Raw genomic sequence first — 17,705 nt, forward strand, 5'->3', positions numbered from 1 at the left:
ATTCTCAGCAAGAAACCTTCTCCCTGCCTTGCAAGGATCTTCTGCAAGCATCCCTTGTTTTCTCCAGCTCTTTTTCCATCCAGGACTTTGGATCTGGTGGAGAAACAACTGAGGCCATTCAGATGCTGCTGGCTACAGGTAATCCTTGACTTCTGTCCGTTTGTTTAGTGGACCATTCAAAATTACAACAGCTGCAGGGGGGAAGTGATTTATTTTTATACCATTGTAGCATCCTAATGGTCACATGATCCAAATTCAGATGCTTGGCCACTGGCTCATATTTATGACTGTCCCAGGGATCATGTGGTCCCCTTTTACAACCGTATGACAAGCAAAATCAAAGGGGAAGCCAGATTCATTTAATAAACGTGTTACTAACTTAACAACTGCCCTGGATTCACTTAACAACTGTGGCAAGAAAGTTAATAAAATGTGTGTGTGGGGGGAAAATTCACTTAACAAATGTCTTGATTAGCAACAGGAATTTGGGGCTCAATTGGGGTCATAAATTGAGGACTAACTGTAGAGGGTCCAACAGGTTTGGCCAAATTTGACAGTGGGAAGAAATGCGTAGAGCTTTTCTGGAGTCAAATATGGAGAGCTGCACACCAGAAGCGTTTTCTATTTGGATACAGAGATTTCCCAAAGGAAGCGATTCCCACAAACAAATTCTGCTTGTTGGGATGTTGGGAGCGGAATTTGTGACTGTCCATACCTGTGATGTGCGTGGACCAACTCCCAGAATTCCCCGGCTAGCGAAGTCCATGTATCTTCAAGAAGCCAAGGTCAAGAAACACTCCTCCATACAATATCTGATGAAGGATGTTAAATTTCTACCCTGCATTGAGAAAAAAAGTCAGGGCTTTGATTGCATGGTGGCAGCTGCCATCTTGAATTTTTTTGACCACTGTGCTCCCATCTCAAGGTGGCATTCAGCCCCCCCCTCCACCACTACTTCCACCCCCCACTGCAACAACCCTGTGAGGTAGGCTGAGCTGAAAGAGAATGGCTGGTCCAAAGTCCCTTCTGGCTGGCTTCAGATAACACCCTACTCTGAATAAAGAATAAGACTTGGAAGGGACTTTGGAGGTCTTCTAGTCCAACCCCCTGCTCAAGCAAGGGGGTATAGGGAGACCCTATACCATTCCAGACAAATGGTTGTCCAATTATTTTTGAAAACCTCCAGTGATGGAGCACCCACCATTTCTGGTGGCAAGCCATTCCACCGATTAATTGTTCTCAGGAAATTCCTCCTTGGTTATAGATTGGATTTCGTCTTGATGAGTTTCCATCCGTTGCTTCTTGTTCTGCCTTCAGGTGCTTTGGAGAATAGCTTGACCCCCTCTTCTTTGGGGCAGCCCCTCAAAGAGTGGAACTCTGCTATCATGTCACCCCTACTCTGTTTCATTAAACCGGACATACGCAGCTCCTGCAGCCATTCTTCCTGGTACAGATGGAATCTCACTGAGGTCTCCCAGAACCCATAACTGGCTTTCAAATTTCCCATCTGAATAATGGAGGACATTCTAGTCTCCTGAGTGAGCAAGGGGTTGGACTAGAAGACCTCTAAGGTCCCTTCCAACCCTATTATTCTGTGTTGTATGTTTGTCTATCCAGCGTCCATCTGCAGAACATTGGCTCCCTCTAGTGCTCCTCTAGAGAAAGATGAGTAAGAACAGATGGGTGCCCTTCCAGATGTGTTCAAAGCAGTAATTTCAAGCTTGGCCACTTTAAGATGTGTAGATTGCAATACCCAACTTTAAGATGCATTGATTTCAAACGCCTCCCCCACCCCGGCCACTATGATGGCTGAGGAATTCTGGGAGTTGAACCCCAGTTTAAGATCATGAGTTCCCAAGGCAGATGGCCAAAGGCAGAGAATTTTGCTCCATTTTACGACTGTTCTTACCACCATTGTTAAGTGAATCATTGCAGTTGTTGAGTTAGTAACACAGCTGTTAAGTGAAACCGGCTTTCCCGTTCATCAGAAGGTCACAAAACTTGATCACATGATCCCAGGACATTCCGACTGTCGTAAATATGAGTCAGTTGCCAAGCATCCACATTTGGATCATGTGACCATGGTAGATACTGCAACAGCGGTTTGAAAAGTCAGCCTTAAATCACTTTTTACAGTGACGTTGTAACTTGGAATAGTCACTGAGTAAACTGTTGCAACATGCCAATGCAGGTAGTCTTCAACATATGACAATTGAGTTCAAAATTTCTGTTGCTAAGAGAGACCGTTGTTAAGTAAACTTTGCCCCAAGTTACGACCTTTCTTGCCACAGTCATTCAGTGAATCACTGCAGTTGATAAGTGAGTAACCGGTTGTTAAGTGAATCCAGTTTCCCCATTGACCTTGCTTGAGTCAAGATCAGAAAACGGGCTCCCCGGGACACGGCAGAGGTCATAAGTAGGAGCCAGTTGCCAACATGATCACATGATCACGGGGATGCTGGAAACGTCGTAACTGCAAAAAACGGTCATAAGCAGGGGTGGACTTCGAATTTTTTAGCAAGGGGGGTCTCTCTGCCCTAATGATTGGCTGGCTGGTCATGTGGCTGGGTGGGCGGGTCTAGGTAGTCATGTGACTGGGTGGGTGTGGCTAACTCAATGTCGCTTCTTTGCCCTAATTATCTAAAAAAAAAGATAACATACCAAAAAGTTGTTTATTGTTTCGTGCATTGAATCCTTAAATAAAAGACTGGGTGAAACCAGGACTTAGTAGCAGTGACTGCAAAAGGAGTCTTAGTGGAGTTTCTGGTGGGTTATGCGATTCTTATTATTTGGGAATTAATCCCCTTGGAAGGCAGGGCAGGGAATTTATAGTAGCTATGTTATCTGATTTTCACAATGGCTGTCCTTCGGCAAGGCCTTTATCTAGTTTGAAACACTTTTACCAGGTGTGAAATGCTCTTGGATGAACGCCCAGAAAGGGAAAAAGCCAAAAAGGTGTCCGTTTATTATTCTAGTGTGGCTGCTTGTCTTTCTGAGGTTATTGGGGGCTTGTCGAGCCCAGCAGAGTCTTAGCTAGGGGATCACCCGAGACCCCGTGAGCCCCCAGCAGCCCCTCCCTGGCTCATAAGACTTTTTTCAGCGCCGTTGTAATTTTGAACAGTGACTAAATAGACTGTTGTAAGTTGAGGATTTATCTATACAATCTATCTGAACTCATTTTCTCTAATCTGGTCACTTCGGGTGACATGTGCCCAGCCAATTTAAAATGAACTCTTTCTCCACAATCCAATCCTAATCCCTAGAAAAATCTACCTCACGGATGTAGCATTTCACATCACCAGGAATAAAAGGCACAATTTTGCTGACCTTCTCACTTGTTTATTCCCATGATCGCTTGTTATAGCAAGCACTTAGACTTATATACCGCTTGTTTACTCACATGATCGCTTGTTATAGCAATAGCACTTATATACCGCTCACCAGGAATAAAAGGCACAATTTTGCTGACCTTCTCACTTGTTTACTCACATGTTCGCTTGTTATAGCAAGCACTTAGACTTATATACCGCTTGTTTACTCACATGATCGCTTGTTATAGCAATAGCGCTTAGACTTATATACCGCTTCGTGGTGCTTTCCAGCCCTCTCTAAGCGTTTTACAGAGTCAGCATCTTGCACCCAACAATCTGGTTCCTCATTTTACCTGCCTCGGAAAGATGGAAGGCTTGAGCCTGGGGAGATTCGATCTGACAAATTGTGGGCAGCCGGCAGTCAGCAGAAGTAGCACTGCACGCTAACCACTGCGACACCACGGGATGTCACATATAAGGAAACAAATGCAGATGTCAAATAGACACATTCTCCGCCTCACTTATTTTTCTTTTGCAAGATCGCCTTACAAACTCTGTTTCAATAACTGCCGTTTGTACTTGACACTCTTGAGAAAGTTGTGGTTAAGGGCGGGAAGCGCCAGGTACACCAGACAGGAAATACAACCAGATGAGCTAATGATTTTATGTTTATTTTATTTTACTCATTTGCACACTGTTCTTACAAATATCTCAGGATGGTGAACTCCTAATGCCCCCACAACAACAACCCTGTGAGGTTGGTTGGGCTGAGAGAGAGGAAATGGCCCAAAGTCACCCAGCCAGCTCTCATGCTTAAGGTGGAACTAGAACTCACCGTCTCCTGGTGATTTGGCCCAAATTCCCCATGCGTCTTCCATGCCTAAAGTGGAACTTGAACTCAGGGTCTCCTGCTTTCTAGTCTGGAGCCTTAACTCCTAGACCCAACAGGCTCTCATGAATAATGACTTATGCTTTGTTTATTAATTATAATTTATAAACCAAATATTGCAAGCCTGATAGTGCGAATCTCCTGCCATTCTCGTTTACAATTTGAGAAATTAGTTCCTTCCTGAATCTCCTCCTGCTGTGTAGCTGTGGGCTACGTCTTCTCTTATCTTGATTTTTTTCGAGGCAGCCTTTCCCGTCGATCCATCACTAAATGAACTGTTGTAAATCGAGGATCACATGCAGACTGTGCATGGATACAAGATCTGTACAAATTGATATGGTGGCTTCTGCTCTGTGCAATTGTGGTGACATATAGACAACCACACATATGCATAACTGCCTTTTGTGTCTTGATCAGTGTACACATGAGGGCAGTGAGACAGAATGCAATTCAGTTGTTAGTCTCTGGTCAAGATATCTTTAATTTGTATATATTTTAGTTTCTGGGCAAGACATTTAATTTGTATATATCTTGTATTTTGTATTTTAAATTTTATGTCATTTGGCATACCTTGTTTTAATTGTGATGCTTCTGACACCAATAAACATTTTAACAACTCTGGGAGCATGGGAGGCCGAGTCCACCTTGAGCTGGTCAGTATCAAGCTCCAGACTGTGGACAGAGTTTGCCTGCAATACTGCACTTTAACCACTGGAATCCTGTGCAGATTTTACTCCATTAGTCAGTTCTGACTCTAGGGGGCGGTATTCATCTCTGTTTCAAGACTATTGAGCCAGTGCTGGCCAAATATATTTCTGTGGTCTTATGGCCAGCTTGAAGTCACAGAGCGCTGTTCCTTCCCGGTGAAGTGGTACCTATTTATCTACTCACATTTGCATGTTTTCGAATTGCTAAGTCGGCAGGAGTTGGAAGCTCATCCCGTCGCCTGGGGCTCAGGTCTCCAGCCGACGAGCCCAACATCTTAATCACTGAGTCACCATTAAAATTACGAGGGAAGCGGTACAATTTTCCTGACCGTATGGATGATCAGCCTATGGAACAGGCTGCCTCATGAAGTGCCAAATTCTCTTGTACTGCAAAAGAGACGAAAACTCCCTTACATATTACCTAACTGGGCAATGAAACATCTGCAAGAAAAACCACCAAACTCAGAGAACACCAGAGACCTCACAATCCTTCTCCTCCTCTCTGCAAACCCTTCTATGACTGATGATATTACCTAGTTGGGTCATGAAACGTCTGCAAGAAAGCAGCCAAGCTCAGAGAGAACCAGGGACCTGAGAAATTAAAGTAAAATTCCTTCAAATTTTAGGCTGGAGATATCTGATCTTGCATGACTGGGCAAGAGAAAGAGCTGGAGAAATTTCAGGCTTCAGATTCTTTGAAAGGGAAACCAAAAGACCAAAAAAATCTGCCACGTCAACAAGGAAATTTATAAATGGATATTGCCCAAGAGGAAAAGTTGAATAACTGGACAACTAAGCCCACGCAGGGCAGACACACTATCCATAAATGGAAAGGCTGCTTTTACCCTGTTTGTGCACTAGGTGAAGTCATGGTTTAATTATAGCTTAGAGAATAGAGCAGAATTGGTGTATCACATAAAGTTATATTATCAGGACACAGATTTGTCCATGCTGACCCATAGCTTATTAAATATGGGCTACTGAACAAATCACAGTTTATTGTCTGAGTGCCAGGAGATGGATAATATATATCCAAACAAATGCCCTTGTGGGTGAGTGCCATTTGTGAACACAGTCAGTGTCCGGAGGAGGAGGAGGAGGAGGAGGAGGAGGACGAGAGGGAGAGGAGAAGGAGAAAGAGAGGAGAGGAGAAGGGGAGGGAGGAGAGGAAGAGGAGGGGAAGAAGGTGGAGGAGGAGGAGGAGGAGAGAGGAGGAGGAAGAGGAGGAGGAGCAAGGGGAAAAGTGGAGGAGAAGAATGGAGGAGGAGCAGAGAGGGAGAGGGGAAGAAGGTGGAGGAGGTGAGGAGGAGGAAGAGGAGGAGGAGCAGGAGGAGGAGGAGAACAGAGAGGGAGAGGGGAAGAAGGTGGAGGAGGTGAGGAGGAGGAAGAGGAGCAGGAGGAGGAGGAGGGGAGGGAAAGGTGGAGGAGGAGAACGGAGAGGGAGAAGGGAAGAAGAAGGATGAGGGGGGATGGGGAGGAGAAGAAAGGGAGGGACAAAGAAAGAAAGAGAAAAAGAAAGAAAGAAAAAGAAAGAAAGAAGGAATCAAAAAAGAGACAAAGAAAGAAAGAAGAAAAAGAAAGGAAGAAGAAAGAAAAAGAAAGACAGAGAAGGAGAAAAAGAGGGAAAGAAGGAAGAAAAAGAGAAAAGGAAGGAAGGGAAGATCCTCAGGCTGGTCTTAGCACAATGAACTCTGACATCGTCTTTTCTCTCTCCTGACTTTCTGGGGTCAACAGAGGAATGCTAAGGAGGAATAAGGAAAGTCTACCAACCAGATTATAGAGGGTGTTTTATTGCCAAATCTGTCTAATGCCAGAGGCAGTCCTCAACTTTACAACCATTATTTAGCAAGTATTCAAAGTTTCAACCACACTGAAAAAAAAACTGACTTATGGCTCGTTCTGGCATTTACGATAGTTGCGGCATCCTCATGATCATGTGATCAAAATTCAGGGGCCGGGCCACCGGCATATGTATTTATGATGGCTGCAGCATCCCCGGGGGAGTCATCGTGTAATTTGAATGGTCACTAAATGAATCGTTGTAACAAGTCAAAGACTACCTGGAATGGACCAGAAACAAAGTGAGAAAGGGGCCTTTTGCATATCCAGCGATGTGATCTTTTTTACCAATGTATCAGGACGGAGCGCCCTTCAAACGTTGTAAGCCCCTAATCTTGGAAGGACTCTGTGTTGTGTGTGTTTGTGTGTGTGTGTGTGTGTGTGTGTGTGAACAATGCTGGTTCCAAGTCCCTGACGATCTTGAATGTTGATTCACAACCCAGTAGGCTTTCTCAACCCTCCCGAGGTGGATCTGACCCCTGAAACATGAAACCTGAACTTTGCTTGCTGGAAAATAATTAATTACCTCTGCTACTTTCTGCCTTTTCTTCAGACTAGGTTCATCCGGTTTTTGACTCTAAGCAGCCGTGTTCCGCTTGAGCAGGAAAAAAACGAGACCTTGTTATGACTGTGTGTGCCAAAAGCCCAGGTTGTGTTGTGAATCGAGCCCTTGATGACAGCATGGTTTCGTTAACGAGTTGGGCCACCGCAAAATTCAGCCGCAGTTTCTCTCTGTAGAAATCGGTGTGAGACAAAAAGCGAAGGATGTTCTTATCGGATGCTCTTAATTGGCATGTGAGAGTTTTAGTTTCCGCTGTTGGTCGCTCAAAGTGGAAAGTTACTACTCCAAACGATGAAAGGGATAAGCTCAGTCACTTGTCTGAAATGAACTAGGTGGATCTCCTGTTTGAGCAAGGGGCTGGACTAGAAGACCTCCAAAGTCCCTTCCAGCTCTCTTCTGATTGGATAATTGCTTAGAGTAGCTCTGAAGAAAGGCGGTGCCAAAATGAAATCCGGCTGAGTCAAAACAAATCAGATTAGATCAAATCAAACATAAATAAATAAATAAATAAAACTTTCATTTTTAAAATTTGTTTATTTACTGGATTTATACCAGGGGTCTTCAAACTTGACAGCTTTAAGACTTGTGGACTTCAGTTCCCAGAATGCCTCCTCCAGTCATGTTAGCTCAGGAATTCTGGGAGTTGAAGTCCACAAGTCTTAAACTTGCCAAGTGTGAAGACCCTTGATTTATACGCTGCACCAATCAGAACCAACTCTGATTGGTGTGGAATTCCCACCTCGATTATCTCAAATTTAAACAAAAACCAAGTGCCTCACCTGTATAAGTCACAATTAGTGTTGTTGATTGATTAATGGGATTTTAAAAACCTGGCGGGAGCAACTGATCCCAATAAGAAATGGAATAAATAAAATCTTTACTGGAAAACTGTTCAAATGCTTTGTAGAAGAGAATCCTTCCTGCCTTCTTTTTATGGAACCACATAGGACAGGTAAGTCCTCAGTTCATTTAGTGATCGTTCAAAGTTACAAAGGCACTGAAAAAAGTGACTTATGACCGTCTTTCACAGTTACGACCTTTGCAGATACAATCTCCATGATCATGTGATCCAAATTCAGACACTAAGCAACCAGTTCACGCTTAGGACCGTTGCTGTGTCCCAAGGTCATGTGATCTCTTTCCCGACAAGCAAAGTCAATGGGGGAGCTAGATTCACCTAATGACCGGGTTACTAGCTTAACAACTGCAGTGATTCACTTAACAACCGTGGCAAGAAAGGTCGTAAAATGGGGCAAAACTCACTTCACAAATGATTCACTTCACCACCTACGTTTTGGGCTCCATTGTGGGCCTAAGCCGAGGATTTCCTGTAAAGCATTTTTTTATAGCGTTCACCCCTAAGTTGCAGATTTCCCCTTTGCAAAAACCAGCCCATTTTTAGATGCATTATTACATTACATTATTGAGTCTGTCATCTGCACCTCTATAACTGTCTGGTTTGGTTCTGCAACCCAACAGGACAGACACAGACTCCAGAGGATAGTTAGGACTGCAGAAAAAACAATTGCTACCAACCTGCCTTCCATCGAGGACCTGTATACTGCACGAGTCAAAAAGAGGGCTGTGAAAATATCTACAGACCCCCCACATCCTGGACATAAATTGTTTCAACTCCTTCTCTCAAAATGATGCAGCAGGTCGTCAACTGGTGGGCCATGGCCCACTGGTGGGCGGTGAGAAAATTTTGGTGGGCCGCAGAGAAATGTCACCCCCAGAGCACCCCCCCAAAACAATTAATCCAGGCTGCACAGAAACACAAGGCTGCGCCGTCCACATGGCCCGCGGGAACCCTCCCCGCCCACTCACTCCTTACCCCACAAACTTGCCTGCTAAGTTGCTATTTTTCCTTCTTCCGACCATCAGGTGTTCTGCTGTGTCGGGAGATTTAGATTAGCTAGGAAGCAGGAAATGGTTGGGTTTCTTGCTTTCTAGCTAGTCTTTAGATCTTTGGCTCTGCTTTTAAGTACAGCCGAACCCCTCTTCGGACTGAAGGTTTGCTTGCAAGCAAATTCAATGCAGTCTCACGGCAAGCAAATTTGAGAGACTGAGCTAGCCGATGGCAGATAGATAGATCAATGAATGATTCTGTGAGCAACTCAATCTGCCTGCCTGCTTTGCCTGATTTTGGATAAAAGTTGTTCTTTTTTTATAAAAAATTCAATATTTATATAAATATTTACAATATTTACATACAAGCCATGCCCAGCCAGTCACATGACCACCAACCAACAAATTAGGCCACACCCACAGAACCAGTTAGTGATCCCTGGGATCTAAAATTATGAGTTTGGTGGTCCCTGAGGTCCAAAAGGTTGGCGACCTCTGCTATAGAGCACTGCACACCAGAACAACTAGACACAAGGATAATTTTTTCCTGAACACCATCATTCTGCTAACAAATAATTCCCTCAACACCGTTCAACTAGTTACAAAAACTGCACTATTAATCTTCTCATCACTCTTTATCACCCATCGCCTCCCACTTGTGATTGTATGACTGTAACGTTGTCGCTTGTGTCCTTATGATTTATATGGACTGTTTCCTAGTATGATTTGATTGCTTATTGTACCCTATGACTTTCATTAAGTGTTGTACCTTATGATTCTCGACTCTTGAAAATGGATCTCTTCTTTTATGTACACTGAGAGCATATGCACCAAGACAAATTCCTTGCATGTCTAATCACACTTGGCCAATAAAGAATTCTATTCTTCTATTCTACAAATATGCAGGTCTTGAATAAGAGTTGGCTTAACCTTCATCCTAAAATACTTTTGGTATGATGTTCACCTTTTGTAGAGATGTGCAATTATTATAACTACCACATAACTATAAGGCCTGATGCCCTCCAATGATGTTGTCCCAACACTCAGCCAGTATGGATGCTGGAAATCTAAGTTCTAGTTTCGGAAGCGTGTTGTATTGTTTATGAAAACATTCAGATCTGGTTAATACCTTGCATTCTTTTGTAACAGGCTCGGGTGAAGCTCCTTCGTCTTGCCCAAGATAGTTTGTACACAGCTCCAATCCGGCAATCTTTCCTGTTCCTCCATTACTCATCTGCAAAATATTTCATCTGGATTCCTTTCCAGAAAGATATGGACAGGTTGCAAGGGGTTTCGATTGCAATTTCCTTCTCTGGCAGGAGATTGAAAACATGTAAGCAAAGAAACCAGATTATCTTCAAACACATATATAACGCTTAAAAGAAGGGAACGCAACAGGTGCAGGAAGACCTTGGCATAACTGGATATAAATTATATATGAAGCAGCCCTCTGTAAGTATAAAAACATGTTAAAATTATCAACCAATTCAAAATCTTGTTTGGTGTAGATATCGGCCTACAAACCAGCGGACAGTGAGTTCTAGCCTTGGCAGGAGAATTTTGGGCCATTCACCAGGAGACAGTGAGTTTTAGTGCCACCTTAACCATGAAAGGTAGCTGGGTGACTTTGGGCCAGTTCACCAAGTGATGGTGAGTTGTAGTTCTGCCTTAGGCATGAAAGCCAGGTGGGTGACTTTTGGCCAATCACCAGGAGACAGTGAGTTCTAGTGCCACCTTCGGCATGGAAAGCTAGCTGGGTGAGTTTGTGCTTGTCATTTTCTCTCAGCCCAATAAGGTTGTTGTTATGGGGAAATAGGAGAAGGAAGGAGACTTATGTATGTTTTGCCTTGATTTACATACAAAGTAATAAAGATGGGATTACCCCTCAAAAAATCTAACAAGTGAATACGTAAAAAGAAAAACAAGTAGCATTACGGAGGATTGAGTTCTGAGTAACTCGCCTTCAAGCCATCTTCACGTACGTTTTCTCCCCTCACAGAGAAATCTTCTGTGTATATTCTTAAGTGAAGATCCCAGAGAAATCTGCGTATAATTACTGTTTCATAGAGTCTGAAAGGTTAACACATGAAAGAGGGTGTCTTATGACAGGCAGGTGAAATCCCATCACGTTTGTAAATGACGTAAATTGTAAATCATATTGTTTGTACAATGGTATTGTACAAGCAACATGATTTACAATTGTACAAACGGCATTGGCTTAACAGTACTTAACTGTAAGATTTTGGAGTCCTAGTGAACAAACACTTAAATATGAGCCAGCAGTGTGCAGCAACAGCCAAAAAAGCCAAGGCGGTCCTATCTTACATTAACGGATGGACAGAATCAAGATTACATGAACTTCTAGTACCACTTTATAAACCCTTAGTAAGACCACACTTGGAATAGTGCATCCAGTTTTGGTTGCCACGACATAAAAAAAGATGTTGAGACTCTAGAAAGAATCCACTGGAATTGGGCAGCTAAATTCAAAATGAAATAAGAAGATAAAATAAGAAATGAAATAAAATCATCCTTGTGATTTAACTTCTTGCATTGACAAGGATGCTGAATTTATTTTCACCAACAATGCCAGTGGTGTTACTTTGTATGTCCTGCACATACTATGGTAACCCTTGCATGGATTAAAATCTAACTTCCATTTACCATGGTGGCAATGAGGATCAGGCCTCACCTTGAGGGTTACATTTCAAATACACCAAACAGCGCAGCTCTTATCATTTAAAATTCCAATATTTCCGGGGCTGCCACAAAGAAGAGGGAGACAAGCTATTTTCCAAAGCACCTGAGGGCAGGACAAGAAACAGTGGGTGGAAATTAATCAAGGAGAAATTTCTTAAGCTACAATTACAACAATTAATCAGTGGAACAATTTGCCTCCAGAAGTTGTGGATGCTCCAACACTGGAAAGTTTTAGGAAGAGATAGAACAGCCACTTGTCTGAAATGGTATAGGGTTTCCTGCCTGAGCCGGTGGTTGGACTAGAAGACCTCCAAGGTCTCTTCCAACTCTGTTATTCTATTCTAAATTGCCTCCTTGTACAATCTTGTCATTCGGGCTTATCGCAGTTTAAATGAAGTATTCCTGAGGACTGAAGAGTAGCGCATCTGATCACATAAGGAATTTTACTCCATCCAGATAACACTTCCATTAGTGATAAGGATCGGATGACAGCGTTTCCTAGTAAGAAACCCTTTAGGTTGCATGTTTGTGAATGATACATAATTTGACGCTTGAGCTTTGCACTTTTTCTAATTATTCTGCCAATGATTTGCACCTTCATACTTGGGAACCAACAGTATTTTGTTATCTGCAATGACTCATTTTATTAATCATTTCTGGGAAGTGTTTTTTCTTTCTGTTCATATAATAATCAGTCTACAATCACAGCCTTCTTGCTGCTCCGTTTCACCCCTGCCTGCAACATCATCACCACACACATACAAATAATTCTCGACTGGCGATTATCACTGGGACCAGAATTTCTGTTGCTAAGCAAGGCAGTTGTTAAATGAGTCGAGCTCACTTTCACGACTATTTTGCCCCTTTCATTAAGTGAATCACTGCAGTTGTTAAATAAATCCAGCTTTCCCCGTTGACTTGGCTTGACGGAAGCCAGTTGGAGGGGTCACAAATGTGCAATCACACCAGCCCGGGATGCCGCAACTGTTGTAAATACAGGCAGTCCTTGACTTACGAACACAATTGAACCCAAAAATTATGTTGCTAAGTGAGACATTTGTTAAACGAGATTTGCTGCATTTTATGACTTTTCTTGCCACCATTGTTAAGTGAATCACTGCAGTGGTAGAATTAGAATTCTTTTATTGGCCAAGTGTGATTGGACACACGAGAAATTTGTCTTAGTGCAAATGCTCTCAGTGTACATAAAAGAAAAGATACATTCGTCAAGAGTCATCAGGTTCAATACTTAATAATAGTCATAGGGTACAATAAGCAATCAAATCTATCTATCCATCTATCTGCCATCTATCTATGTACCTTTCTGTCTATCTGTCTATCCATCTATCTAATATTTATCCATCTATCTGCCATCTATCTATGTATCTTTCTGTCTGTCTATCTGTCTATCCATCTATCTAATATATCATTTATCCATCTATCTGCCAACTATCTATAACTATATCTATCTATCTATCTATCTATCCATCCATCCATTCATCCATCCATCTATCTATCTAGAATTAGAATTCTTTTTTATTGGCCAAGTTTGATTGGACACACAAGGAATTTGTCTTGGTGCAAATACTCTCTGTATACATAAAAGAAAAGATACATTCGTCAAGAGTCAAGAATCTTCAGGTACAACACTTAATAATAGTCACAGGGATAATAAGCAATAAAATCATACTAGGAAACAGTCAATAAAAATTGTAAGGATACAAGTGACAAATTTACAGTCATACAGTCACAAGTGGGAGGGGATGGGTGATAAGGAGTGATGAGAAGATTAATAGTAATAGTAGTGCAGACTTTGTAAATAGTTGGACATAATAGTTGACATAATAGCTGCAGTCATTAAGTAAGGAACAAGGTTAAGTGAATCTGGCTTCCCCATTGACTGCGCTTGTCAGAAGGTCACAAAAGAGGATGACGTGACCCCAGGAGATTGCAACTGGGGAAGCTGTGATGGTTGTATCTGTGAGGACTGGTTGCAAGTCACTTTTCCAGTGTCGTCGTAACTTTGAACAGTCACTAACTGAATGGCAACCAGCCAGGGACTACTTTTGCAAAAAGGACACAGCTTTTATTGCAACCACACGGTGGTGCTTTCTGCATTCAGGTTGTTCTCAACTTACAAACATTAATGGACCCTGTGCGTGATGGTCCTAAAGCAGGTCACTCCTGTCACAGACCCCATTTTTAAAAACTTTTTTTGCAGGGGTCATTAAGCAAATCACCTCAGCTGATAAGTGGATCATTCATTGTTAAGCAAACCTATCGTTGACTCTAGGGCATTGAATTATGTGTGTCATCCATTGTTATCGATTCCTAGGGACCACGGAGATTTTGTCCAAAGGACTCAAGATTATGTGTGTCATCCACCACCTTAGAGGTCTACTAGTCCAACCCCCTGGTTCTGCAGGAGACCAGAATGTCCTCCATTATTCAGGCAGGAAATCTGAAAGCCAATTACAGGTTCTGGGAGACCTCAGTGAGATTCTGTCTATAGCAGGAAGAACAGTTGCAGGAACTGGATATGTCTTGACCCTGTATCATTTCAGACAAGTGGCTGTCAATCAATCAGTCAATTGGGACACAGTTGGAAGGACCTTGGAGGTCTTCTAGTCCAACCCCTGTTCAAGTAGGAGACCCTTTCATTCCAGTCTCTTCTTAAAAACCTCCATTATTTCTGCAGGCAAGCTGTTCCACTGATTAATTTCTCCTTAATTCCAGGTTGCTTCTCTCCTTTGATTAGCTTCCATCCGTTGTTTCTTGTCCTGCCCTCTGGCGCTTTCGAAAATAAGTCAATCCCTTCTTCTTTGTGGCAGCCCCTCAAATACTGGAATACTGCTATCATGCCCCACCCCAACACAGTCTTTCTTTCCTCTAGACTAGTCATACCAATGGTGGGATTCAAATTTTTTTACTACTGGTTCGGTGGGTGTGGCTTGGTAGGCATAGCATGGCTTGGTGGGCGTGGCAGAAGGATACTGTAAAATCCCCATTCCCTCCCCCACTCCCGAGGGAAGGTTACTGCACAAACCCCATTCCCTCCCTCCACCCCACTAACCTGCTTTCCAGCTCCGTTCTCCTGTGCGGGGCAACCAAAGAAGACCCAGCCAATCAGCTGGGACTCAGGAGACAGAGAATAGATGGTGGTGGGGCCAATCAGAGGTGGTATTTGCCGGTTCTCTGAATTACTCAAAATTTCTGCTACAGGTTCTCCAGAACAGGTCAGAAGCTACTGAATACTACCTCTGAGCCATACCAGGGGTGGGATTCTACCAGTTCGCACCCGGTTGTTAACATTCTAAGCAGTTCGGAGAACCGGTTGTTAGAAGAAATTACTGGCCTAATCCTGTAAGGAAGGCAGGAAGGAAACAGTCTGGTGTTGCTTACAGAAACTGCCTCTCCGTTAACCCTTATTACATTCTTGGCAGGACTAGACTTCCTGTTTCAGGAACTTCTCTGGAGTTATTTTTCCCCTCCTTTGCTGGTACTTTGCTTGTGTGGAGTGACCATTCAACGTTACAATGGCACTGAAAAAAGTGACTTATGACCATGTTTCACACTTACGACTGTTGCAACATCACCAGTCATGAGAGGCCAGGCGAGGAGATGCGTGCCTCGATGTGAGTGATATTGAGTTGGCCACATCCAACCAATAACATGACCACCAAGCCACGCCCACCACCTAAGCCACACCCACAGAACCAGTTGTTAAAAAATTTGAATCCCACCCCTGAGCCATACCCAATTCCTGCAACCGTTCTTTATATGTTTTTGTCTTCAGGACTTTAATCCAGTCTCTTCTTAAAACCCTCCAGTGTTGGAACATATACAACTTTTGGTGGCAAGCAATTTCACTGGTTAATTGTTCTCACTGTCAGAAAATCTCTCCTTAATTCCAGGTTGCTTCTCTCCTTGATAAGTTTCCATCCATTGCTTCTTGTCCTGCCATCAGATGTTTTGGAAAATAGGTTGACCACTTCTTGTTTGTGGCAGCCTTTCAAATATTGGAGCGGTATATTCCTCTGTAGCCTTTTTCAGGTCTCCCAACATGGCACACATCCTTGTTGTAACTGAGTCCATTTACTTTGCAAAATACTCCTTAATCCTGTAAATAATTATAGTTCCACCTGCCAGCACCACACCTGTATCAGATGAGCAACTGGCAGATTGAGCAGTGAGTTTTATGATGGTAATGTTTCTCTTTTATGCCTATAGAGACCGGCAGTCAGATTTTTTTTTCTCTTGGTCACGAGGAAGACAGCCACGTTGTTGTGTTTGTGGGTCTGCTACTCCCTTTTCCAGTTTGCTATGAAATGAAGATGGGTTTTTTCCCAGAGCAGAAAACTCGGAAGTGTTTCAAAAGAACTGTTTCTCTAAACCCAAGGGAAAGAAAAAACCCAATGATGGAACAGAAAGAAAATGTTCCTTTTGAAAGGGAACTAATTGTTCATGGGATGGCACCTTTTCTGGTTTGTTACAGAACTGAACGCTTGATGTATGTATGCAGCCTTTCCTAAGGTGACATAATCCAGACATGTTCACATTATTCCAAATCCCAGAAAGGATTTCTCATAAATTTAAGATGTGTAGACTTTAACTCAAAGAACTCTCAACAAATCTCAACAAATTCAAGGTGTAGACTTTAACTCAAAAAATCCTTAACAAACCTCAGATCTCTACAAATTCAAGATGTGTAGACTTTAATTCTCAAAATTCTCAACAAAATTCAACAAATTCAAGGTGTATAGACTAAGTCCCAGGATTTTGCAGCCAGTATGCACCCATCTTAACACACAAAGTTGAGAAACATTGGACATTTATTTTAATTACTAGACTTTTATGCTTCCTTTTTTATTTTTATAAATAGAATACTTCATTGTCACTTTGAATGTACACGATTCGACATACATTAAAATGGAATTACGTTGCATACAGCTCTCAAAGGGTCTCCACCTCTAATATAAACATAAACACGACAAGATAAATAAATGAATACCTCAAGGTAGTGAATATACCTAATCTCCGTCCTCCTCCTATTCAACCCACAACAACAGCCCTGTCAGGTAGGTTGGGCAGAGAAACTCTATGCCATAGTCATCCAGCCGCCTTTCATGTCTAAAGCTGGACTGGAACTCACAATCTCCTGCTTTCTAGCCTGGTGCCTTCATCACTAGACCAAACTAGCTCTTTTTTCTACAACTCTAGATTATATCTAAGGTCCCTTCTAACTCATCCATTCTGCCGTGCTAAGAAAGCAATTTCTTGGGTTGGCACAACATTATCAACCATAGGTTTGCACAGCAGATCCAAACATGTTTTACAAGAACGAAGATTTAAAGCAGGCATGTCCAATCCTCAGCCCACAGACTGCATGCAGCCCTGGGCAGCCAGTAATGTGGCCCTGCAAAATAATAAAAAACAAATAAATTATTATTTTTTGTTAGTTTATATGCTAAATTATATATTTCATATGTGGCCCAAGACAATTCCTTTTCATATAATGAGGCCCAGGCAAACCAAAAGGTTGGATGAGCATGATCTAAAAGCAGAATAACAAGAGGGGAGGGGACTTTGGAGGTCTTCTAGTCCAACCCTCTGCTCAGGCAGGAAACCCTATACCATTTCAGACAAATGGTTGTCCAATCTCTTCTTAAAAAGCAACCAAGCAGCAGGTCCTGGATATGCTGTAGCTGGGTCTTTTCTGTGACTCGGCCATGCATTTTCCTTAGGACGACCTCACAGGGCTGTTGTGAAGTCAAAAGTAGGCAAGACTGAAAGGTGAACTAACAATAGCACAGGTACACTTCCAGACCAGGGATGGTGCTCCCACCTCG

General features: G+C 42.7%; 1 long non-coding RNA gene across 1 annotated transcript; it reads right to left on the reverse strand.

Moving 5' to 3' along the window:
- Window positions 1–724: 724 nt before the first annotated feature.
- On the reverse strand, window positions 725–9,177 carry LOC148126481 (uncharacterized). Its single transcript, XR_015742640.1, has 3 exons — window positions 9,152–9,177; window positions 7,273–7,474; window positions 725–838 (listed from the first exon to the last, which is right to left on the reverse strand). It is a non-coding gene; the product is annotated as an uncharacterized LOC148126481 (long non-coding RNA).
- Window positions 9,178–17,705: the final 8,528 nt, after the last annotated feature.

The sequence above is a fragment of the Pseudonaja textilis genome, chromosome 3 (genome assembly GCF_049901715.1).
Source record: "Pseudonaja textilis isolate UNSWEBS1 chromosome 3, rPseTex1.2, whole genome shotgun sequence".
NCBI classification, from domain to species: Eukaryota; Metazoa; Chordata; class Lepidosauria; order Squamata; family Elapidae; genus Pseudonaja; species Pseudonaja textilis.